Genomic DNA, 26,310 nt, shown 5'->3' with positions numbered 1-26,310 from the left:
ATGAACATGTTGACAAGGTCATACTGGCTATTGAGGCTGGTGGGGAAGAATCCTTATGTAATATTGAGAATATTATATGAAAATAAATGTAAGGAACTTATGACAAAATCTGGAGCTTAGTAGAGATAAATGGCAGTTAATTGTCACCAGCACAATGCTGGTCAGGGTGTGAGGGAAACAGTCCCTTCCCGGGAGCTACCGGAAGATAAATTAGTAATTGGGGAAGGCTGAGACAACTCATTAAATTACCATCACACAAGTGATTTGACTGAGCAATAGTGCTTTTAGGAAATTCTCTAATACTGCACCTTTGTGAAATGCGGGTGTAATTTATTGCAACATTGTTTATGTAATTAAATGTGGCTGGTGCAAAGTTGGGTGCTGGTGTGGATCAAGGTAGAATTAAGGTACATTTTCGGGTGTATGTACTCTTATATTTTTGTAGTTGTGAACCAGATGAAGGCTTTACTCATTTCTGTATGAACCTGTTGACCTTAGATATAAATAATTGGTAGTCAGACTGTTCTTTTTCTAAGGTCTATAAAGTTGATTCTTGAACTCCAGAGTCCTTCAGTTGTGAGGAATGACGTCGCGATGGCCCTCCCAGGAGGCTGGTGGAATCAGCTAGCCTTATAAAGGTTAGCAGTGGCAGGACTCGAACCTACGCTCTCACAGACACCCGAGCCTTAACTCAGCGTTTTAGCCGCTCCGCCGCGCCGTCACCTACGCACGGCGCTCTGCTTTTTCTGGAAGGTTTAAGCCTACAGGGAGGTTACCCCATCACCACTAACCCTCACCGCCCACCCCCTACCCCCTCCACTTCCACCCTAAGCCCCGTTCATTTTCTCCAGTGTTCCTCCGGGACCACTGCGCTCAGACCTCCCACAAACTTCACGAGCCAGACTTGTACTGGGGACACCGCGGCGCCCCCGCTTCATGCGCTCCCGGTCCTCCGCTACAAGCCGGGGGTGGGGGGGTGGGGGGTGTCTCCCCCCCCCCCCCCGGAGGGCGTCCTGCACTTGCTTTGGTAAAGTCCAGGGGGAAACAGCCTGCAAACGCACCTACTTGCGGGGCCTGCAGGTCCGGGGCGCCGCTTCCCGCCCGGGTCCCACCCGATGCAGGTGCGACCAGCCCTCCGCCCCAGCGTTTCTAACCCAGCAGCCCCGCCTCAAGGCCACGGGGCCCCTGCGAATCACTGAGGCTTTCCGGGTCTCAATTTCCTCATCTGTAAAGTGGACTCCATTAAAATTTTTTTTTTGCCTGAACAAAAGTGGTAGATTGATTTTGTCAATTCATGTAAATGGCTAAAGAGCACTTCCCAGTAAAGCTTTTATCTTTATTTGAATCCCTCATGAGTATTCACTAAACAACTTTTTGTGTCAAGAATTCAGTTTTTTAAGTAGTAGTGTGAAATGTCCCGTTTTGCAGGTAAGGAAGCTTTTCAAATCAAGTCACTTATACCGTCAAGAAAGCCAAGTGAATCGTTCTTCTAAAGTACTAAACGGCAGGTGGGAGATGTGCAGTCCATGCGACCATTTCAGAGTTAGGGCATCTCCCACTCACCTTGCCACCCGGCGCACTGCTCCCGACCCTCTGCCCTTGGGGTGCTGCGGTCGGGGACGCGCACAGGTCGCCCGGGGCGGGGGGCGGCGGCGGGGGCGGCAGCCCGGGGGGGGGGGTGGAGTGGAGGCGGCGCGGTGCGGAGCCTGATCCCGAGGCGGCCTGAGGTGCACGCCCCCGGCTGGGCCCTGGCTGTCCGCAGGCCGCCCTCCTGTCGCGCCCTCGGGATGCGGGGCGGGTGCCGGGGCGCGTCACACAGGTGACCTCGCACACACTCTTCCTTCGGGCGGGCGCACGAGTTTGGGCAGGACCCTGGCTTTTTAGAAATGGCTCCTGGCGTGAAGCGGGCGAGAATGAAAGTGCTGCTGAGAGGACCCGGGTCGGTGCCTTCTTAGCGCAGCAGGCAGCGCGTCAGTCTCATAATCTGAAGGTCCTGAGTTCGAGCCTCAGAGAAGGCACGAGGCTTTTGGCACTTCTCCCACCTGCTCTGAGAAGGAAGTGAGGCCGGGGAGACCGTGACCCGCTTCCCACCCCAGTCCCCGGTCGGAGTGCTGTGACGAGGAGCTGAGCGCAGTGTCAGAAGTCTGACCCAGGTCCCCTGGGGCGGAGATCGAGAGGTGGCAAAGCTGCCTGCCTTCTAGAAGCCGCCGGGTGGGAATTCCTTCTTGCCTTTTCCCGTGGCTGGAGGCGGCCCACGTTCCTTAGCTCCTGACAGGACCATCTGGCTCTGACCTCTGCTTCTATTGTCACATCTCCTCTGACCCGCACCCTCCTCCCACCCTTTTCTAAGACCTTGTGATTACCTTGAGCCCGCCTGGGGAGGCCAGCCTCCTCTTCCCATCTCAAGATCCTTACCTCAGTCACATCCTCAAAGTCCCTTTGGCCTTGCAAGACAACACTCTCAGGTTTTGGTGATTAGGAGATGGAGCTCTCAGGGAGGGCTGGAGGGGGGGCGGGGGGGGGGAGGCTCTATTACACTTAACATGATCTGCCCCCTGGTTCCCAAAGAGCTACACCTATCCCACATGAAACAATGCTCACTCCATCCCAATCTCCTCCAGATCTCAACTCAGTTCAGCATGAACTCATCTAACTGCCCTCCCCAAAGTAGGCATGAATTAGGCTCTCCTGCATAAGCCATTCTGGGCACAATTCCTCTCCAATTACAAATCTGTGCGAGCCACATAGTTATCTGCTCCCCCAATGCAGGACTGGGACAGGTGTAGGATAACCATTGTAGACATTCCCGTTTAAGAGGAATACACTGGAATGGAAGAAGGGTCACCAACCCTAAGTGATTGCAGAGTGAATTCTCCAAATCCCCTTTGGGTGTTCGAAGTTCCGCCAGGCTAGAGGCATGTTCACTTCCATGTGCAGTGGGGGGGCGGGGGGTGTCCATGTTTGCAGCCCATCCCACAGTCATCAGCCTGTTTCCTCACTATCACATGTGGGGAATTCAATGTCCTCCATTCATTTTGTCCTCTCTCTGTGCAAGTTGGCAGCGTGTGTGTGTGCTCGTGGAACACTCTCAAGATCTTTGTGGGTCTCCCGTGTACACCGTGAAGAGTCCGCGGGTTACACAGAATGAGGGCTCTACCAGCACAGGGAGAGGGAACACTTTGTCCTGAAGACATCAGGCTCCCAAGACTGCCCTCTTCCCTGGGAGACTTGATTTGCTGTCAAATCACTGCACCTCCTGTAAGGTGGTCTGAGGGGGCAGTGGTTAAGTTGTCATTTAGATCCCACCTTTACGGGAGTTTTTCTGAGAGTCCGTGGGGGCATGGATGAGGAGTGGTCGTGAACCACATCGCCGCGGCCTCTGCCTCTTCCCTGTTTCTCTCTTGCCACAACCCCGCAGTTTTAGGGCAATATCTTCCCTTCATCTAACTGAAACGTGCCTCTCTTCCAGGTCTACTTTTCTGCAATTAAGATCCATCTTAAAGTATTCCCTTTGCTTCTATTTTCTGGAAATAATTGTACAAAATTGGTATAATTTCTTTTTTAAATATTTAGTAACTTTCACCAGTGAACCCATCTGGGTTGCTTTCTGTTTTGAAAGGTTATTAACTATAATTCCAGTTTCTTTGAGATAGATAGATAGATAGATAGATAGATAGACTGTATTAGTCCATTCAGTTGCTATAATAGAGTGCCATAGACTGAATGACTTATTAACAAATGGTTCTGGAAGCTGGAAGTTCAAGATCAAGGCACTGGCTGAATCAGTGTCTGGTGAAGACTCACTAGCTGATTCATAGATGGACATCTTTTTATAGGTCCTCATATGACAGAGGGGGAGGGAGCTCTCTCAGATTTCCAACCCCATTTGTGAGGGGTCTGCTCTCTTGACTTAATCCCCTTCCAAAGGCCTTGACTCCAAATATTATTAGGATGAGGGAATAGGGTTCAATATATGAATTTTGGGGAGATAGAAACATTTAATATTGTATTGACCTGCTCAGGTTATCTATTTCTTCCTGTGTGAGTAGATTGTATCTTTTTTTTTAATTTTTTTAAATTTATGATAGTCACACACACACACACACACACACACACACACACACAGAGAGAGAGAGAGAGAGAGAGAGAGAGAGAGAGAGAGAGGCAGAGAGAGAAGCAGGCTTCATGCACCCGGAGCCCGACATGGGATTCGATCCCGGGTCTCCAGGATTGCGCCCTGGGCCAAAGGCAGGCACTAAACCACTGCACCACCCAGGGATCCCAAGTAGATTGTATCTTTCAAGGGATTGGCTCATTTGATAACCTAATCAAATATATGAGTGTATATTGGTCATAATATTCTTTTATCATCCTTTTAATGTTCATGGTTTCAGAATTGGGAATTAGTGTCTTCTCTCTTTTATTCTTTGTTGCTTGACTAGAGTTTTATCAATTTTATTCCAAAGAATCAGCTTTTGGTTTTGTTGATTTTCTCTGTTGGTTCAATTTTCAATTTCATTGATTTCTACCATATTTTTATTATATTTTTTCTTCTGTTCACTTTGGTAACTTGTTCTTTTTATACATACCTCAGTTATAAGTGTAAATTACTGATTTTAGATCTGTCTTCCTTTCTAATACATGCATCAATGCTGCAGATCTCCCTCAAACTACTGCTTTCATAGCTCCCACAAATTTTGACAAACTGTGTTTTTATTTTAATTCAGTTTGAAATATTTAAAATTTTCTCTTAAGACTCCTTTGACTCCTAAGTTATTTAGACATGTGTTGTTTACTCTTTAAGTATCTTGGGGTTTTTTTTAAGTTTTTTTTTTTTTTAAAATTCATGAGAGACACAGAGAGAGGGGCAGAGGCACGCAGAGGGAGAAGGAGGCTCCCTGCAAGGAGCCTGAAATGGGGCTTGATCCCAGGGCCCCAGGATCAGAACCTGAGCCAAAGGCAGAGCCCCTGAGCCACCCAGGAATCCCTCTTAGGATTTTTTAATTATCTCTGTATTATTGATTTCTAGTTTCATTCCATTGTAGTTTGAGAGTAGATATTATATGATTTATATATTTTTAAAGTTTGTTAAGATGTGCTTTATGGCCCAGAAAATCCACTGTCTTGGTGAACATCCCATGGGAGGAAAATGTATATTTTGTTGGCTATATAGATTTTTTATTGTATAGATGTCAGTTAAATCTAGTTCACTGATGGGGCTATTGAGTTCCACCATGTCCTGATGGATTTTTTTCTGTCTGCTGGATCCATCCATAAATATTAGAAGGCTGTTGATATTTCTAGCTATGATAGTGGACTCATCTGTTTCTCCCTATGTTTTCATCATTTTTTGCTTTACATATCTTGACACTCATTGTTTATGCACATATACATTAGGTATTGTTTGTCTTCTTGGAGAATTAACTCTTTTACCATTATGTAATGCCACGATTTATCTCATAATTTTCCTTGCTCCAAATGTACTTTGATATTAATATAACTATTCCATCTTTTGATTATTGGTACTGTGGTATATCTTTCTCTATCTCTTTACTGTTAATCTATAGATGTATTTATATATGAAGTGGGTTTCTTGTAGAGAACATGTAATTAGGTCTTGTTTTTTGATCTGCTCTGACAGTCTTTTAATCAGTGTATTTAAATCCCTGACATTTCAAGTAATTACTGATAAAGTTGGATTAATATCTTCTGTATTTACTATTTCTATGCATTGCCCTGGTCCTTTCTTCTTTTTCTGTCTTCCCTTCTTTTTCCGCTTTCTCTAGTTTTGAGTATTTTGTATGACTCCATTTTCTTCTCTTCTCATATCACTTTAATTATATTTTTTATTTTGCCTTCTTAGTGGTTCATTTTTTTTTAAGGTTTTTTATTTATTTATTTACGATAGTCACAGAGAGAGAGAGAGGCAGAGACACAGGCAGAGGGAGAAGCAGGCTCCATGCACCGGGAGCCCGATGTGGGATTCGATCCCGGGTCTCCAGGATCGCGCCCTGGGCCAAAGGCAGGCGCCAAACCGCTGCGCCACCCAGGGATCCCAGTGGTTCATTTTTGAGTTTGCAATATACATATAAAACTAATCCAAGTGCACTTTCACATAACACTAAGCCATTATGTAGTTAGCACAACTATTCCCAGTGTCACTGAAACATTGTTGGTATTATTTTGAACAAACTAATACTCCTCAGATTAATTAAGAAAAAGAGAAAAACAATGTTTTATTTTACCTTCTCTTGTTCCTCCTCTACCACTCACCCTTTCTTTATATAAATCCATGTTTCTGACCTATGTCATTTCCTTCTCTCTAAAGAACTTCTTTTTAACATTTCTTGCAAGGTAGTTGTACTGGCTACAAATTATCTCAAAAAAAATTCTTTTTAACAAGCCCTTATTGCTACTTAACGGTTGAAGGATAATTTCACTGGGCAACTAATTATGTTAATCTTTTCTTTTAACACTCTAAATATTTCACTCCGTGCATGCTGAGTGTTCTCTGAGCTTCCTGGAAATATGGTTTGGTATCTATCATTAGTTTGGGAACTTCTCAGTTGTTATTGCTTCAAATATTTCTTCTATTCCCTTTTCTTTTTCTTCTCCTTATATCCCATTAAGTATATGTTATACCTTTCGTGATTTCTCCATAGTTCTTGGGTGTTCTGCTCTGCCTTTTTCATTCACTTTTTTTTCCTTTGAATGTCAGTTTTGGAAGTGTCTCTTAACATTTTCTCAAGCTTGTTGGTTATTTTCTCACTTGTAAACAGAATTATAATAGTGCAACAATAAAGGTCAGTCAGCCACCAATTTTCTTAATAGCCCTCCTGTTCTATGTCAAAACCTTGAACTTTCAAAAGGTCTCATTATCAAGATCTGGTGCACATTATGAATGCCATCCTCAGATCTAAAGCTGTTGGGTTGAACTTTTCCATAGGAAAACTTTGTTCAATTGATTGAATATGAAGGATCAGTAATTGTACTTCCAAAGCAAGTTTCTTAGGTCCTTACAGCATACCCTCAGACAGGAATTCAGGAGTATGTGACTTATTGGGGGAGCAGTGCTCAGAACGAGGACGGGGAAATAGCAAAGCAAAGATGTCACCTTGGATAAACTTTAGCCTTACCCTGACCCATGGGACAGAGGTGTTCTCGAGTATACATAACAAAGCATTGAGTTAAGGGGTTTGGACTTTGTTGCCTGTCCCTTCCATCATCCAGTTATTGGCTATAGCTGGTGATGGAATGATCATCCATTCTATTAAATGTCTCCAAATAGTCAAGGTCAAGTCATTGGAGAAGGTCAGAGGGATAAACCATTGGGAAGATGAGTGTGGAGTCCTTTAAAAAAAATCTGGGACAACGGAAGAAAGTGGGGTGGAGGAGGCACAACATATTTAGGTAAGTGGGAGATACTCTGGCTTCGAAACTTTTTTTTAAAGGTTTTATTTATTTATTCATGAGAGACACAGAGAGAGAGCACAAGGCAGAGATATAGGCAGAGGAAGAAGCAGGCTCATGCAGGGAGCCCGTTGTGGGACTCAATCCCGGGACTCCAGGATCACACCCTGAGCCAAAGGCAGATGCTCAACTGCTGAGCCACCCAGGCATCCCTGGCTTTGAAACTTTAAAGTGAAGTATGAACATCCTTTGTGTTATCTATTACTTTAAGAAAAATTATAGATAAAAAAAAGAAAAATTATAGATTTTTTTCTTTGGTAGTATAATCACTAATTTTGTTTTAATGCCTTGTATTGGTTTCCTAGGGCTGCCATAACAAGTTAGTACAAATTGGCCTAAAACAACAGAAAATTATTCTCTCATAGTTCTGGAGGAGAGTTTAAAATCAGGCTATGGGCAGGAGTATCCTCTCTGTCAAGATTCTAGGGAAAAACACTTCCATTCCTCTTCCAGCTTCTGGTGGTTCTTGCAATCCTTGGTGCTCCTTTGTGGTCAAAAACTAGCAATCTCTGCCTTTGTCTTCATGTGGCCTTCTTTCCCATATGTCTGGATCTCTGTGTCCAAACCTCCTTTTCCTTCTTCTTCTAATGACACCAGTCCCTGGATAATGACCCATCCTAATCTGGTATGACTTCATCACAACTTGATTACATCTGCAAAAGCTCTATTTCCAAATAAGGTCACATTCACAGATATTAGAGATTAGGACTTCAACACATATTTGGGGGGAGTACAATTCTACTCACACCATGCTTAGAACCTTTGTCTGTAAATTTAGGATAATACCTCAGAAAGTTATTGCAAGGTTTAAACACTAGAACCAAACAATTCAGTAAATAATAACAATAAACACAACAATATAGTGAATCTTATTGATTACTTATTTATGTGCCAGATACCCTTCTAAAATATTTTATGTGTATTTATTCACCAAGTCCTTCTATAAGTCTATTAGGTATACTGATTGCTATTTCCATTTCACATTTGAGGAGAATGATGCCCCTTGAGATGAAGCAATTTTTTCAAAAGTCCCTTAGCTATCAGATGGAGCAGCTGAGGTTTGAACACAGGCAGTGTAACCTAGTTCAATAAAGTCCTAATCAATATGAATAGAGCTGAGGTCCAGGCATAACTAAGGAGTAGTTTGCTGATTGTTTAATCTTGCTATGTATAGTAATATAGTAGCCACTTTGTGACTATGTCTTATTAAAAAGTTAAAAAAACAGTTTTGAAACATTTGCCTATGATATAATCCAAGAGACAGGATAATATTCTCTGATTACCCTGCCCCTATCCTATACATTGTCTATATCCTTTTCTTGCTTACTTTTCTCCAAAGACTTTATCAGTATCTCCTACACTAATGATTTTACATATTCATTTCTTTATTTTCTGTGTCACCCCCAACGAATGTAAGCTCCATGAGAGCTGTGATTTTTGTTAGCTGTGTTCACTGCTGTATTTCCTGCTTTTAGAAATATGCCTGGGTGATTACCAGAGCTGGAGATGGGGGACAGAGTGAAATGGTTGAAGGTGGGCAAAAGGTACAAACTTCCAGTTATGAGATAAATATGTCCTGGGGATGTAATATATAGCACAATGACTGTAGTTAACAATACTGTATTATATATTTGAGAGTTGCTAGGAAGGCAAATCTTAAAAGTTCTCATCATAAGGGGAAAAAACCTGGCAAGTAGACAGAAAGGGAGAAAGGAAGAAAGAAGGAAGAAAGAGAGAGAAAGAAGGAAGGAAGGAAGGAAGGAAGGAAGGAAGGAAGGAAGGAAGGAAAGAAAGAAAGAAAGAAAGAAAGAAAGAAAGAAAGAAAGAAAGAAGGAAGGAAGGAAGGAAGGAAGGAGCCTACCATATAAAAGATCAGCAGTGAATGTTGCTGGATTAATGGATGAAAGGATGGGAGACAAGAAGACACTGAAGTTCTGTAAATCCCCAGGGCTGAAACTAAGTCACCCTAGATATCTGGCACAATTTTCCAACCTGCTCTTCCCACAGCAAATTTGTCCTTGCTCTGGGAATGTGTCCAGGACATATTGGTTTCCAGACGATCATTATTCCTAAAGTTTCCTTAGGAGGATTAACAAGGGATCATAATTATTCTTCCTTCTCTTCAAAATGGCAAGAATGTCCCTGCAAACATAATATTTCTTTGAAGTGAATAGTGGATTCATCATTCATTAATTTCTCTTATGGATGAGATTAGAACTGGAGGTTGTTGAAATCTACAGAGATTATACATATCTACATGTCTGGGTACTTTAAATCGTAACACACTGGAGGTGGTCAAAAACCATGTAATGCAAAACTTGTATGAAACCTGATGGAGGTTAAGGTCACATGCATTATTTTTTGGCAGTGGTTTGCATTTCAATTGTCATCTCCTTAAGAATCTACTACTTTTCAGGACTAAGGAAGTCTAGCAAGCTGATCGGGGGTTTTTTTTGCTGTAAATTTGGTGAGAATTTTGGGGGATCACGCAAATTAACCTGCCTACATAAAATGATTTTCAGAAATAGCTTCTCAAGAAAAGACCAGGCCCTACTGGGAATCGAACCCAGGATCTCCTGTTTACGAGACAGGCGCTTTAACCAACTAAGCCATAGAGCCACCTGAGCAACTCTGTGCAACCGAATGAGTCTCATTTTATCTGGACTGGGTGCGAACATGACTGTACAGTCCGGTGTTTTCGGGCGTCTTCTGAAACATGCCAACCGCAGGGAGATGCTTCACTTCCACCGGACTCGCCAGAGGCAGGAAAATACCAAAGGCAGGGCAGACGAAGGATTTTCTACTATCCCGAGGAAAAGCGTTACAGAAAGTCGGGGGCTAAACAATACGTGGTAAAGACCATTTAAAGGAAAAACTATTCATAATTTTAAAAGGACTTCAAGGATTGGCCTAGAGTCGCTGGTCCTGTGCGACTTCTTAACTCTGAGCCGCCTGGAGGCTCCGGATTGGTGAGGAAGGACCGCTCCGTTCTGGGGGCCACAGGAGTTCCTCCCGCGACAGGGGTCCGCGGCCTGGTTCCTCCGCAGATCCCGGCGAGTCCTCTGCGGTAACCGCGGCCCAGGTGGAGCAGACTGGTGCGGGGGGTTCGGGCGGGGGTTGGGGATGGGATGTGGAGCTGCGGGGGGGGGGGGAAGGGTTGGGACGGTGGTACGGGGTGTGCAGGGGAGGGTGGCGGAAACTTTGAAAATTCCAACGAAGAAAAGAGCCATTTGTTGGCTCCCCTTCTGTTCATCTCGGGCTTTTATACTCGGACGGATCTGAAAATCAGCTCCCAGGGAACGGGAGGCCTTTTCCCTCTCACCTCGGGGAGCCGCCTCGCCGCCCCCGGGGTGATCCCTCCGAGGTCGCACCCCTCACAGGCCGCCCGGCCTCCGCGGTGACCAGCGCTCCCTCCCCGAAGTCATAAGCCCCGCGGTGACCCGCATCCCCAAGGTCACACACCCCCCGCGCTCACTCGCACCCCCTCCCGGGGTCGCACCTGGGCTGAGAGCGTGGCGCGTGGGCGGGAGGCGCCGGGTGTGGCCGCGGGCGGGAGGGACCTGGACTAGGGGGGTGTCAGCGGGCGGAGGCACCGGGGGCGGCGAGGACTAGGCTAGGAGGCTGGAGCGGGGCTGGAACCGGAGACGCCCTCAGACCCCGCGGGGAGCCCCAGGCGGGTTTATTCTCCGCGGTGGCCTCCTCTGCAGCTGCGTGCTCCGCGGCCTTGCCCGCGGGGACACTCGGGCTGCAAGACAGAGCCGCGGCCTTCAGCGGGCGCTCAGCCCGGGGCGGGCATCGGGTGGGACCGAGCACCTACTGTCCAGCGGCGGGGTCAACGGAAGGTCCAGGCACAGGGTTCCGACTCGTTATGCGAGTTGAACGCTGCTGACTTCCGGACGCCTGTGCGAACAGGAGGGGGTGCGCATGACCCCACCCGTCTTTGACCTCCTTACGTGTCCTCTGAACAATACAAGTAGCTCTGAAAAAATCTGCTTGGGGGGCGGGGGGAGGGGCGGGAAGGTCAGGACCCCAAGCGGCCCAAGCGCTGGGTGAGGGATTAGAATCCCACCCCGGCACTTGACGGGATGAGCAGTGGGTGTTATTCTATATGTTGGCAAATTGAACACCAATAAAAAATAAATTTATTAAAAAAAAAAAAAAGAATCCCACCCCGCCAGTCAACTTGGTGCAAAAGCTACAGAGCGTTCTGGGGAGCGCCTGCCGGTCCCCTGCCGCGGCACTTGGTGTCCCCGGGAGGTGGTGGTGTGGCCCAGGCGGAGGCAAACACGGCTTTATCACAATAAACTAAGGATAATTAAGATCCAGTTAAAACAACAACAACAACAACAACAACAACAACAACACGAACCCACACTCTTCCTGTATTTCCCCTTTCTTTTCACATCTTTGGTCAAGCTCTGGAGTCCTAAAGGGACTTATTTTTCGTAGAACGATGATACGCCGCATAGGTAACATTTTGACATAGGCCCAGCCAGAGAAAGAGTCAAAGCAGACCTTCCTTACCTCTTTACCCTCCTCCCCGCTCTCCCACCCCACCTCTCTAAGATTCAACCTCCCAGGCAAACATTTATTTCCAGGGACTTTGTTTCTGCACACAAGTGCATGCAAGCCCATATATTCATTGTCCCCACTTTTTACTCAAACACACTCTTAAACACTTTAATCGCTTCAGATACCCTTGAGTTATTCCCATAGGAAAACATAAAGAGCCCCCTTACTCCAGTATTTTAACTTCCACTGAATCTATACAGCCTCTCACTTTTGCCCAGACAACCCATGCTGCTGCAAACAACTTTGTATATGAAGCCTTTCACGTTTGTGGCAAGTTTCTGGAAGTGCAATGGATAAGTCAAAGATAGTGAGATGGTAATTTTGATGGATCTTGCCTAGTAGCCTCCCCTAGATATTCATGCCAATTTTCACAACCACCAGCAACTTTGGAGTTCCCCTCTCACCATGCCAGGACTAGCGGACTTTACTAAACAGGAACATTAAGCATTTATATAGTGCTCACTAGATGCCGAGTATTTATTTTTTTATTTTTTTATTTTTTTAAAAGACACATTTATTCAGCGTCATGATCAGACTATTACATTTAGCAATCAACAGCATGGGTGCAAAAAAAAATCTACATTAAAACCCTTTGTTGGAATGCTTTACACTTTCCACACAACAGAAACTATAATAACCTGTTATACAATTAGTCACAAATACAGTCCTCGAGTTTTTTGCCCATACACATGAGTATTGTCTAAAACATGTCTTCTTTGTAGCAGCTAGGCCCTGCCACTACTGTGCTTGGCTGAGTTCACAAATCTGTTGTAACCTGTAGCTTCCCTGTCACTTCTCTGGCTCTCCTCTCCTGCTAAGCTTTGTTTCCTGGCAGTAATTAAAACCTTCTGCCACTGCCATAGCTGCTGCTGCTGCTGGAACCGCCATAGCCACCTTGGTTTTGTGGTTTGGCAAAGTATTGGCCTCCACCACCATAGGGGCCAGAGCTTCTGCCTCCAAAATTTCCTCCTTTCATGGGTCCAAAATTTGAGGATTGATTGTTGTAATTGCCAAAATCGTTATAGCTTCTGCCACCTCCAAAGTTGCTTCCGTCATTACCAAATCCATTATAGCCATCCCCACTGCCACCGTATCCACCACCACCTCGACTGCCACCGAAGCCACCTCGACCACTGAAGTTCCCTCCACGACCAAAGTTGTCATTCCCACCAAAACCACCTCCACGACCACCACCAAAGTTTCCAGAACCACTTCGGCCTCTTGGGCTGGACGAAGCTCTGGCCATCTCTTGCTTCGATAGGGCTTTCCTCACTTCACAGTTGTGGCCATTCACAGGATAGTATTTTTGAATGACAATCTTGTCTACAGAGTCGTGGTCGTCAAAGGTCACAAAAGCAAAACCTCTCTTTTTGCCACTGCCTCGGTCAGTCATGATCTCAATCACTTCAATTTTCCCATACTGTTCAAAATAATCTCTTAGATGATGTTCTTCAGGGTCTTCTTTAATGCCACCGACAAAAAATCTTTTTCACAGTTAAGTGGGCACCGGGTCTTTGAGAATCTTCTCGGGAGACGGCCCTCTTTGGTTCCACGACTCTTCCGTCCACCTCGTGCGGCCGGGCGTTCGAGGCCCCGTCCACCTCCTCCACGGTGGCCTACGCGACGAACCCAAAGCCTCTGGAGCGCTTGGTGTTGGGGTCTCTCATTACCACACAGTCCGTAAGCGTCCCCCATTGCTCAAAATGGCTCCTCAGACTCTCATCGGTCGTTTCGAAGCTCAAACCTCCGATGAAGAGCTTCCGCAGCTGCTCGGGCTCTTTGGGAGACTCTGACTTAGACATGACGGCGGTGGGAGGGGAGACTTTCACGATGCTTACTCGGCGGTGTCCAGGGGCAGAAAGGATGCCGAGTATTTATTGTCTTATCTTTACATTCCTTGACATTTGATCTTCATAACAATTCCATCAGGATAGTAGCATGTTTACCCATATTTAATTGATAAGAAAATAGGCTTTTCCTTTTAAAAAGCCTGCCTAAAGAGAACAGAGAACAATCAAGATTAGGTATCTGTGTTTGTATCAAAGGATTTTTTAGGGGGGCTATTTAATAGATATTTAATAAAGTAGTATCTTACTATAGTTTTATTTGTCCATACCTTCCCAATATTATAAGACTAAAATCTTCTCAAAAATTGTAAAGCCACTACTTGCTTTTCCTTTCTATGAAATGTCTACTAAAATTTTTGTCCATTATTTCTCTTGCAGTGAATGATTGGATTTTTTTCTTTGATATATGCTATCTCTATATTAGAGGTGTGTGTCTGTGTAATGAGCTATGAACATTATTTTTGGGTCAGTTATTCATTTTTCTTTTCACTTTACTTGCAATTTCACTTTACTTGCAAGTTTTTTTTTTTTAATCCAGACAAATGATTTGAAGCTCACAAACAGGAAAATTAGACATTACTTACCCAAACACTTTAGGGATCTGAAGTGTTTGCAATTATGGAGGTGGGAGAAAGGTTCTGGCCTTTCTATTTAGCCAGAAATCATGAGACCACTTTTTGGCATTTGTAAAGTAATGCCATTAAAAAAATAAAAAAAAAAAATTTTTTAATTGTCACTAAAAAAAAAAAAAATCCTTTAACTCCTAGCATGAATTTTGTTTGGTGCTGTTGAATTAATTATTCTTGCTGGATTCTACTTATTAATATTTTATGTGAGATGTTGATCTTTAGCTGTGAAACTTGAATTATTCTCATTTGATTTGTTTTCTCTTGGGTGCTATTTGTATCAAGTTTTGGTGGTCCTAATGAGTGAATTAGGCAGTTTTCCATTTCTTATGCCCTGGAACTGTTCTCAATCCACAAGATCTGATCCTTGGCAATTTGATGGAACTTGCATAAGGGAATGAGCGTTTTTATGGGGGTTAGAAACGTAAAGAGCTCTGATACCCTCTTCATTTACCTCTGAGGTTAACACTCTATAAGAATGAAACGGCATGTCCTATGGTGTCTGTTATTCTCAGTGTCCTCATTTGTTGAGAGATAACAATACTAAAAAAGTTAACCGATCCACTGCCTCTATTGTCCTAGTACACTCCCTGGCACAGGAAAGCTTTCAGTCAATGTTTTTCGTTATTATTATCACATCAATATTGATAATTTATATTATCCTAAACTCTGTCATTCATTACACTTAGAACATCAGATACAGATGTATAAAGTCATAAATGGTATTTGATTTTTACTTAAGACATCTCTCAAAAAAAGACATCTCTCATCTATTCATATATCTATTTCTAAAAAAGAAATATATATATATATATATATATATATATATATATATATATATAGAGTCAAGTTATGAAATTCCACAGGCAATTTTAAAAGATATTTTTTGGAAATAATTTCATTGTATTTATAAGGTTAGTTTTATTGCTTGTTTTTTAAGTTTCTTATAATATTACTTATTTCTTTGTCCATTGCTAGTTCCTGGACTGAGAATGATGAATTAAAGCCAATTATTAATTGTATCTATCTACCTGTTTCTTCTGCAGGATGAAAATGTTCCTCTTTTAAAATATAAATATTAAAAGACAGAAATATTTGTGGGGTTTTTGTATATATATATTTTTTCTTTTTTTTCTTTTTTCTTTCTTTCTTTCTTTCTTTCTTTCTTTCTTTCTTTCTTTCTTTCTTTCTTTCTTTCTTTTTTATTGGAGTTCAATTTGCCAGCATATAGCATAACACCCAGTGCTCATCCCATCAAATGCCCCCCTTACTGCCCAGTCACCCCATCCCTCTGCTCACCTCCCTTTTCACTACCCCTTGTTCTTTCCCAGAGTTAGGAGTCTCTGGTGTTCTGTCACCCTCGCTGATATTTCCTACTCATTTTCTCTCCATTCCTCTTTAATCCCTTTCACTATTTTTTATATTCCCCGAATGATTGAGACCATATAATGTTTGTCCTTCTCCGATTGACTTATTTCACTCAGCATAATACCCTCCAGTTCTATCCACATTGAAGCAAATGGTGGGTATTCGTCATTTCCAATAGCTGAGTAATACTCCATTGTATACATAAACCACATCTTCTTTATCCATTCATCTTTCGATGGACACCGAGGCTCCTTCCACAGTTTGGCTATTGTGGACATTGCTGTGATAAACATTGGGGTGCAGGTGTCTCGGTTTTGCACTGCATCTGTATCTTTGGGGTAAATCCCCAGCAGTGCAATAGCTGGGTCATAGGGTAGCTCTATTTTTAACTTTGAGGACCCTCCACACAGTTTTCCAGAGTGGCTGCACCAGTTCACATTCCCACCAACAGTGCAAGAGGGTTCCCCTATCTCCACATCCTCTCCAACATTTGTGGTTTCCTGCCTTGTTAATTTTCACCATTCTCACTGGTGCGAGGTGGTATCTCATTGTGGTTTTGATTGGTGTTTCCCTGATGGCCAGTGATGCGGAGCATTTCCTCATGTGCATGTTGGCCATGTCTATGTCTTCCTCTGTGAGATTTCTGTTCATGGCTTTGGCCCATTTCATGATTGGATTGTTTGTTTCTTGGGTGTTGAGTTTAATAAGTTCTTTATAGATCTTGGATACTAGCCCTTTACCTGTTATGTCATTTGCAAATATCTTCTCTCATTCCATAGGTTGTCTTTTAGTTTTGTTGACTGTTTCTTTTGGTGTGCTGAAGCTTTTTATCTTGATTAAGTCCCAATAGTTCATTTTGGCTTTTGTTTCCCTTGCCTTCATAGATGTATCTTGCAGGATGCTGCTGTGGCCAAGTTCAGAAAGGGTGTTGCCTGTGTTCTCCTCTAGGATTTTGATGGATTCTTGTCTCACATTTAGATCTTTCATCCATTTTGAGTTTATCTTTGTGTATGGTGTAAGAGAATGGTCTAGTTTCATTCTTCTGCATGTGGCTGTCCAATTTTCCCAGCACCATTTATTGAAGAGACTGTCCTTTTGCCAGCGGATAGTCTTTCCTGCTTTGTCAAATATTAGTTGACCATAGAGTTGAGGGGCCATCTCTGGGATCTCTGTTCTGTCCCATTGATCTATGTGTCTGTTTTTTGCCAGTACCACACTGTCTTGATGACCACAGCTTTGTAGTACAACTTGAAACCCAGCATTGTGATTGCCCCCGGCTCTGGTTTTCTTTTTCAATATTCCCCTGGCTATTCAGGGTCTTTTATGATTCCACACAAATCTTAAGATGATTTGTTCCAACTTTCTGAAGAAGGACCATGGTATTTTGATAGGGATTGCATTGAATGTGTAAATTGCCCTGGGTAACATTGACATTTTCACAATATTAATTCTTCCATCCATGAGCATGGAATATTTCCATCTCTTTGTGTCTTCCTCAATTTCATTCAGAAGTGTTCTGTAGTTTTTAGGGTACATTTCTTCTACCTCTTTGATTAGGGTTATTCCTACATATCTTATGCTTTTGGGTGCAATGGTAAATGGGATTGACTCCTTAATTTCTCTTTCTTCAGTCTCATTGTTAGTGTATAGAAATGCCACCAATTTCTGGGCATTGATTTTGTATCCTGCCACACTGCCGAATTGCTGTATGAGTTCTAGCAATCTTGGGGTGGAGGCTTTTGGGTTTTCTAGGTACAGTATCATGTCATCTGCAAAGAGGGAATGTTTGACTTCTTCTTTGCCAATTTGAATGCCTTTTATTTCTTTTTGTTGTCTGACTGTTGACGCTAGGATTTCTAGTACTATGTTGAATAGCAGTGGTGAGAGTGGACATCCCTGTTGTGTTCCTGATCTTAGGGTAAATGTTCCTAGTGTTTCCCCATTTTCGTAGATGGCTTTTAAGATGCTGAGGAATGTTCCCTCTATCCCTACTCTCTGAAGAGTTTTTATCAGGAATGGATGCTGTATTTTGTCAAATGCTTCCTCTGCATCTATTGAGAGGATCATATGGTTCTTGTTTTTTTTCACTTGTTGATATGATGTATCATGTTGATTGCTTTATGAGTGTTGAAACCAGCCTTGCATCCCAGGGATAAATCCCATTTGGTCATGGTGAATAATCTTCTTAATGTACTGTTGGATCCTATTGGCTAGCATCTTGTTTAGAATTTTTGCATCTGTGTTCATCAGGGATATTGGTCTATAATTCTGTTTGGTGGGATCTTTGTCTGGTTTTGGAATTAAGGTGATGGTGGCCTCATAAAATGAGTTTGGAAGTATTTCATCCCTTTCCATCTTTCTGAACAGCTTTAGTAGAATAGGTATTGGTCTTCTTTAAATGTTTGATAGAATTCCCCTGCGAAGCCATCTGACCTTGGACTTTTGTGTCTTGGAAGGTTTTGATGACTGCTTCAATTTCTTCCCTGGTAATTGGCTTCTTCAGGTTTTTTATTTCTTCCTCTTCCAGTTTTGGTACCTTGTGGTTTTCCAGAAATGTGTCCATTTCTTTTAGATTGTCTAACTTATTGGTGTATAGCTGCTCATAATATGTTTTAAAAATCATTTGTATTTCCTTGGTATGGGTTGTGATCTCTCCTCTTTTATTCGTGATTTTATTAATTTGAATCTTTTCTCTTTTGTTTTTTTTAAGATTTTTAAAATTATTTATTCATAGACACACACACACACACAGACAGAGAGAGAGAGAGAGAGAGAGAGAGAGAGAGAGGCAGAGACACCGGCAGAGGGGTAAGCAGGCTCCATTCCATGCAGGGAGCCTGATGTGGGATTTGATCCCAGGTCTCCAGGACCACACCCTGGACTGAAGGTGGCGCTAAGCCGCCAAGCCACCCTGGCTGCCCCTCTTTTGTTTTTAATAAGGCTGGCTAATGGTTTATTTATCTTATTAATTCTTTCAAAGAACCAACTCCTGGTTTTGTTGATCTGCTCTACAGTTCTTCTGGTCTCTATTTCAATGAGTTCTGCTCAAATCTTTATTAACTCTTCTTCTGCTGGGTTACTAGGTTTTATTTGCTGTTCTTCCTCCAGTTCCTTTAAGAGTGAGGTTAGCTTGTGTATTTGAGTTTTTTCCAATTTTTTTGAGGGATGCTTATATTGCGATGTATTTCCCTTTCAGGACTGCTTTGCTGTATCCCAAAGATTTTGAACGATTGTATCTTCATTTTCATTAATTTCCATGAATCGTTTTAATTCTTCTTTAATTTCCTGATTGACTCTTTCATCTTTTAGCAGGATGTTCTTTAACCTCCACGTGTTTGAATTTCTTCCAAATTTTTTCTTGTGATTGAGTTCGTTTCAAAGCCTTATGGTCTGAAAATATTTAGGGGACAATCCCAATATTTTGGTATCAGTTAAGACCTGATTTGTGACCCAGGATGTGGTGTATTCTGGAGAAAGTTCTATGTGCACTTGAGAAGAATGTGTATTCAGTTGCGTTCAGATGCAAAGTTCTGTATTTATCTGTGAAATCCATCTGGTCCAGTGTATCATTTAAAGCTCTTGTTTCTTTGGAGATGCTGTGCTTAGAAAATCTGTCATTTGCAGAAAGTGCTGTGTTGAAGTCTCCTACTATTAGTATATTATTATCTAATTATGTCTTAACTTTGGTTATTAATTGATTGAGATACTTGGCAACTCCCACATTAGGGGCATAAATATTCATGATTGTTAGGTCCTCTTGTTGTATAGACCCTTTAAGTATGATATAGTGTCCCTCTTCATCTCTTACTACAGTCTTTGGGATAAACTTTAATTTATCTCATATGAGGATTGCTGCCCCAGCTTTCTTTTGAGGACTATTTGAATGGTAAATGGTTCTCCACCCTTTCATTTTCAGGCTGTAGGTGTCCTTAGGTACACCTAAGGAGGTGTAGGTGAATCTCTTGTAGACAGCAAATAGATGGGTCATGCTTTTTTATCCAGTCTGATACCCATGTCTTTTGATGGGATCATTTAGCCTATTCATGATCAGAGTTACTATTGAAAGATATGAATTTAGTGTCATCGTAATACCTATTCAGTCCCTGTTTTTATGGATTATTTCTTTGGGCTTTCTCTTTGTTTTACAGGGCCCCCCTTAATATTTCTTGCAGAGCTGGCTTGGTGGTCACATTTTCTTTCAGTTTATGCCCATCTTGGAAGCTCTTTATCTCTCCTTCCATTCTGAATGAGAGCTTTGCTGGATAAAGTATTCTTGGCTGCATGTTCTTCTCATTTAGTACCCTGAATATATCCTGCCAGCCCTTTGTGGCCTGCCAGATCTCTGTGGAGAGGTCTGCTGTTAATCTAATATTTCTCTCCATATAATTTAGGGATCTCTTGTCTCTTGCTGCTTTAAAGATTTTCTCTTTATCTTTGGAATTCTCACGTTTCACTATTAAACGTTGAGGTGTTGAACGGTTTTTATTGATTTTGGGTGGAGGACCTCTCTATCTCCTGGATCTGAATGCCAGTTTTGCTCCCCAAATTAGGGAAGTTCTCAGCTATGATTTGTTCAAATATGCCTTCTGGCCTTCTGTCCCTCTCAATGCTCTCTGGAACCTCAATTATACGTAGATTTTTCCTTCTGAGGCTGTCATTTATTTCCCTTATCTTTCCTCATGGTCTTTTAATTGTTTTTCTCTTTTTCCCTCAGCTTCCTTCCTTGCTATCAACTTGTCTTCTACGTCACTCACTCTTTCTTCTACCTCATTAACCCTTGTCGTTAGGACCTCCATTTTGGATTGCATCTCATTCAATTGATCTTTAATTTTGACCTCATTAGATCTAAATTCTTCTGCAGTCATGAAGTCTCTTGATTCCTTTATGCTTTTTTCCAGAGCCACCAGTAGCTTTATAATTGTGCTTCTGAATTGGCTTTCTGACATCTAATTGTAATCCAAACTCTGTAACTCTGTGACAGAGAGTACTGTTTCTGATTCTTTCTTTTGTGGTGAGTTCTTCTTTCTAGCCATTTTACTCAGTGCAGAGTGGCTGTATGAGTGGGTTGAGTCAAGAATATAAACCACGACCTAAGTGAATTTCACCCTAGATGATTCTGTCAAGGTCAGGGACCAGAAATTGAAAACAAAGATCAGAATGAAACAAAACAAAAGGACCACTAAAGTGAAAAACAAATTTTAAAACAAAGTAGTAAAAAATAAAAGGCCAAGAATCCTAACAAAGAAGAGAAAAAAAAAGAAAAGAAAAAAAAAAGAAGAAAAGGGGGGGGGGACTAGGAGATGGTGGTGGTGTCAAAGTTGTAGTGGAGGGAGAATGTAGTCTACCTGAGGGGCTCTAAAAGGGGATCCTATTTTTTCTGAGTATAAGTTCTGTATGTTAGAAGATGCTCAGTCCCAAATTTATATAAACCAGAAATACTTGTAGAAGGCCCCAACATTGACCACCAGAACATAAATGAGATAAAACAGGGGGGCAGAATTGGAATGAGGAATCTCACAGAATGAACCAGCACGGTATACCACTTGGTTCTGGGTGCATGCTGGTCATGTTTTAGAAGGTATTAACTTCTGCCATTGTAGAACAAAATGAGGCAGAGAAAACAAAAAACACAAAACAAACAAACAAAAAAACATATCTCGTATATCTCCCAAAATTGAGTGTGTTGAAGGGAATCTAGAAGTGGAAAATATATCTAGGACCTGTTAATTGTGTAAATATGAAAGTCAAAAAGGAAGAATCTTAAAAATGAAGAAGTGGTAAAATATTGTAGTTAAGGTGGGAAAAGAGAAAAAAATTGAAAATTTACAGTCTGATATAAAAATGAGTTGTCCTCGAAAAAGGAAGAAAAAAATAGGAGGGGTACCCTCTGGTTCTATATACTATAAATCCTTCAACTCCCCCTGGAGCTTTCTAGCACTTCTTGGTCAAGAACTTACTCTTCCCCTGTCCTTCCAGCTGGTCTTCTGGGGGAGGGGCCTGCTGTGCTGATTTTCAGGTGTGTGCACCTGCGGGAGATGCCCCGCCCCTTGCTGGGCGGGGCTCAGTGGGAGCTGTTTACCCCTTGAGGCCTCTGTTCCCTGGCGCCCCGCCCCTCCCAGGCATTGGGTGAAACAAAGAGAAACAACAACACTGGCGGGGGCCAGCTCTCCAGCTCTGGAGTCAGCTTCCGCAGTAACTACCACAGTCTCCCAGTCCGCACTGGCCTAGATATTCCCAGGCTGGCGGGGGCACTGATTTGCACAACCTGGGGGCCCTGGGCGGCAGGACAGTCCTCGCTGTCCTGTGCCCTCCCCGCCTCCGCCTGTGGGGCCGGCGGGGGGAACGCAGGATCGTGGACTGTGTCCACCCAGCGCCCTGGGATTCGGGGCCTGGAATCATGCTCCCAGCACGGCTCCCAAAGACAGCAGGGCGCAGACCCCTCCATGGGGAGCCGCCTGCCTGACCTACCGGCCTCTCCCCATGCCCTGCTGCAGCCCTTTACTGAGATCCGCCCGAGGTTTGTGGCGCAGTTTAGAGGGGGGCGCACTACTTCTGTTAGTGATTCCGGAAAACTGGAGGCTCCACTGCCCCTGCTGTAGTTCTGCTCCGATTTCCCTGCTAAGTGCCTTTCCATCAGGGAAGAATCTGGTGCAGATTTTTTAAAGTTCCTGCTTCTCTGAGGCTGGGCTTTCCGGTCCCGGAGGCTTTTGCAGCCTGGCTTTAGCCCGGCTCCTCACGGGGCCCCTCCCCCACTTGATTCTTTTTTACCCCCCCCCCCACACACACACACACCTTGCTAGAAGCGAAAATCCTTCTCTTTGTAGTTCTAGCTGTTCTCTCTTTAAATCTCAGGTCAAATTCGTATGTGTTCAGGATGGTTTGAAAGTAATCTAGGTAAGTTGGTGGGGCTGGGTGAGTTGATGACCCCTATTCCTCCACCATCTTTCCCTCTTTCCACCAGACAGAAATCTTTGTGTCTCCACTTATAACTTTCAGTAATTTCAAATTATGATTTGAAATTTTAAAATGCTGGAAAAAATTGAAATTGAGATATTGAGTATATCTAATGTGTATCTTTGTAGAGAAATTCTAAGGGAATGGAATTTCTCATTCTGGCCCAAAACTCCCCAGAGACTTGAATAAAATATATTTCTAACCTGAATATCTGGTGTAAGTGGGAGACTCACTCTTTTAATTAATTAATTAATTAATTTTTAAAGATTTTATTTACTTAGTTTTTAGAAAGAGAGAGAATGCATGTGTGAGCAGGGGAGGGGCAGAGGAAGGAGAGAAGCTCAAGCAGACTCCATGCTGAGCAGGGAGCCCCATGTGGGACTCAATCTGATGATCCCCAAAGCATGACCTGATCCAAAAGGAAGAGTCCCATGCTTAACCAATTGAGTGACCCACGTGCTCCTACCCTTTTATTTTTTAAAAAAGATTTTATGTATTTATTTGAGAGAGAGAGAAAGAGAGAGCATGAGCAGGGAGGAGGGGCAGAGGGAGAGGGAGAAGGAGACTTTCCACTGAGCAGGGAGCCCCACTCTGGACTCCATCCCAGGACCCTGAGATCATGACCAGAGCCAAAGATAGATGCTTAACCAACTGAGCCCCCCAGGTGCCCCAAGAATTATCCTTTTAATATTGATATTTTCTAGGTTTTCTTTCATTTTCCTACTTTCCTCTCTGAGAGAATATCCATATGATTCCATAATTCACATCTTTAAACTATCCAGAATATGCTGATGTCTTCTAAATATCTTTCTCACATAGACTTATTTAGAATTTGATAGGATGATAGACAGCTGCCTGTAAGTCATTTCCACCACAGAGACTTGAACTCATCAGGTCCTTCCAATGATTACTTTTCTCCTTGTTATCAACACAATCTAGAAACTAGAGAATCACTCTAGATGACTTTCCTTCATTCATTCCCTCCTCATGAGGGAGGGAATAGTTCATTCATATTCATCAAGTGAATATAGTGTCACTTGCTGTTTAGGCTCAAATAAGAAATCTTTCCTAATTGTGGCAATCACAGCATTCATAGAGCATTCTAAGTATAACCTATTATCGTGAAATCATAATTTGATTTGACTGAGAGTTATTACTATAAATTCAGTTAACTCATCAATAAGCCAACGAGTCCAAAGATAAAATTCTAGTTTAAAAATGTTACTTGTTTTGTCTCTAGAGAAGCTTATAGTCCATATAGATACAAATCTGAGTCTTTGACTGGACAAAAAATTCTAGATCAAGTTTACCATAAGGTATAGTTGAATTTGCCCCCCAAATTATAAAAATCAATCCTAATCAATGGCGAACAGTGTCCAGAGTTTGTTCTTTTTTTCATAGAGGGAGTTGTAGCCATTGGGCAACCTGATTGGTGGAACTGTAAGGGGCAGAGTGAGCCATAGCCCCATGGCATTTGAAATTCCAAGGTAAGCCCTTCATCCTCAAATCCATGCTACTTTCTGACCCCTGACTGACAGTGCCTCTTAACATGTGGGATGGGTGTGAGCTTTGGTTCCTGATGAACAACCAATTATGGAGCATCTGGCACAGTCTTTTTTCCCTGGGCCCTATATCACATGTATCTAATGCCAGATGTGCATCAACTACCCATTGTCTCTTAGACTGAGAGAAGACAAGTAGAAATAGAAAGAAATAGAAATAGAAAGAAATAGAAAGTTTAAAGTTAGTTCACACTTTGGCTAGGGTTTGTAGACATGGTTTGCAAAAATGTACTGGCATAAAGTGGCTGACTTCCGGAGAACTTGATGGCAGATATCAAGAGCATGGTTTCTACATAACTTCACAAATTAGGAATATGTGTTGAAGACAGAAGATACCCTTAGAGCCCTTAGAACATGCTGATTAATTAAAATTTATTTTCTTTAATTTAAACAGACAAAGTCATAAATGATTTCCCCTCCTTTGGTGGGAAGTCATCGTTTGAGACTCAGTTCTCCCTAAAAAGGGAATAGAAAAATTGCCTTGCTGAATGTCATTTAGTTTTGATTACCATGCATGTTTCTACTACTTTCTAAGTAACACTCCAATTTGTTGCATCATATAATCCTTGCATTCCATCTATCTTTAATGTATCTTGCAAGTTACTAATGTACTTACTATCTATATTTAACACAATTTATGAATTCTGCCTTTCTCACCAGCGACTTGCTTACTTGCTTAATAATTATCTGTATTTTGCACATCCTATGCATTTTCCCCTTTATCTCATAAAGCTACTAGCTTATGATCCATATAGGCTTTATCCATCCAATTTGTGTTCCCATTTTCCATATCAGAATATTATCAAATAATATAGCAAATTCCTATTTCATGAACCCATCAAGCTGAGTGTTCTGTATTTCTAGAGTAGGCTCCCACTGTCCTGTATGTGAATAATTCTGAGGTTCATAGGAGTCCCTAGGCTCAGGCTGTTAGGGATAGGGTATGAGGCTAAGGTATTAGAGTATCAGGTTCTCCAAAAATAATTTGGTGACAATTTCATTTCCTATTGATTTGTCTGTTGGACGCAAAGGATATAAACAGGGGAAATTGGAAAGAGAAATATCTGAAAAAAAAGAAAAGATTCTGTTATCTTAATTCTTTAGTTCCTCTGAAATGATCATCTAAAAATTGATTTGAGCTGTATGTATGCTCCAGTTGTTGCCCTGAGGATATGAAATGCTTCACACAGAGCCGAGACCACTGCATTTCAGAGGCCAAAGGGCATCTGAAAGAATTAAAAGTATGTCACTCTCTCCTTTTTTGCAGAGGAATAAAAGGGTGGATAGTCTGTATGGTTTCATAGGGAAAATTTAGGGGATGGGGAGGGGAGCAGAATCTCTATCAGGAGCTTCCCAGATTCAAAGAAAAGAGTGTTTCTGGCCTGAAACTTGACAGGGCAAGAGAAAACTTCTAGTCAGAGCAATGGATGAATGGGCAGCAGGGGGTGAAGGGAGAACAGGAGGTGAGACTTGGCTACAAATCACAACATACATCTGAGTCTATGGGAAGATGTGTTAAAGGGAAATTGCTTTGACTTGTTAAAACAGTAATGAAGACTTTAAGACAATTGCCACAGAGAGCAAGTATGGCAGTAGGAGAGCAAGGCTGAACTCAGCTCTGAACACAACAGGGACACTTGGGGACCTACAGCTAATAGGCAGAGTGAGAGCAATGGACAGAATACCACCAGATGACATATCAAGGGCAGAAGGATAAACTGACGGAGCAGGATTCTTGGTAAAGGCTGGCTGAAGTCAAAACCTGGTGGAGAAGGGGACCAGAAGAGCCTGACCAAGGTCTGATCAAGGAAGGAGTCTGTCAGATAATACACCACACCTTGGATTCGGACCCACCTGGAAACCACAAAGGTCAGAGACTGATGTCACTAAAGCCAAGGGGCTGGCTGAATT

The 26,310-nt window shown here is 42.6% G+C and overlaps 2 non-coding genes and 1 pseudogene across 2 annotated transcripts; 1 reads left to right on the top strand and 2 right to left on the bottom strand.

The window, feature by feature from the left end:
- The first annotated feature begins 1,945 nt into the window (after positions 1-1,945).
- Positions 1,946-2,018, top strand: TRNAM-CAU (transfer RNA methionine (anticodon CAU)). The gene has a single exon. It is a non-coding gene; the product is annotated as a tRNA-Met (tRNA).
- Positions 2,019-10,015: 7,997 nt separating this feature from the next.
- On the bottom strand, positions 10,016-10,089 carry TRNAT-CGU (transfer RNA threonine (anticodon CGU)). The gene has a single exon. It is a non-coding gene; the product is annotated as a tRNA-Thr (tRNA).
- A 2,561-nt stretch (positions 10,090-12,650) lies between these two features.
- LOC129508202 (heterogeneous nuclear ribonucleoprotein A1-like) lies at positions 12,651-13,881 on the bottom strand (annotated as a pseudogene).
- Positions 13,882-26,310: the final 12,429 nt, after the last annotated feature.

The sequence above is a fragment of the Nyctereutes procyonoides genome, unplaced genomic scaffold (genome assembly GCF_905146905.1).
Source record: "Nyctereutes procyonoides isolate TBG_1078 unplaced genomic scaffold, NYPRO_anot_genome, whole genome shotgun sequence".
In the NCBI taxonomy this organism is placed as follows: Eukaryota; Metazoa; Chordata; class Mammalia; order Carnivora; family Canidae; genus Nyctereutes; species Nyctereutes procyonoides.
The sequence above is the reverse complement of the archived record's forward strand: the minus strand, read 5'-3'. Positions and strand labels throughout refer to the sequence as shown.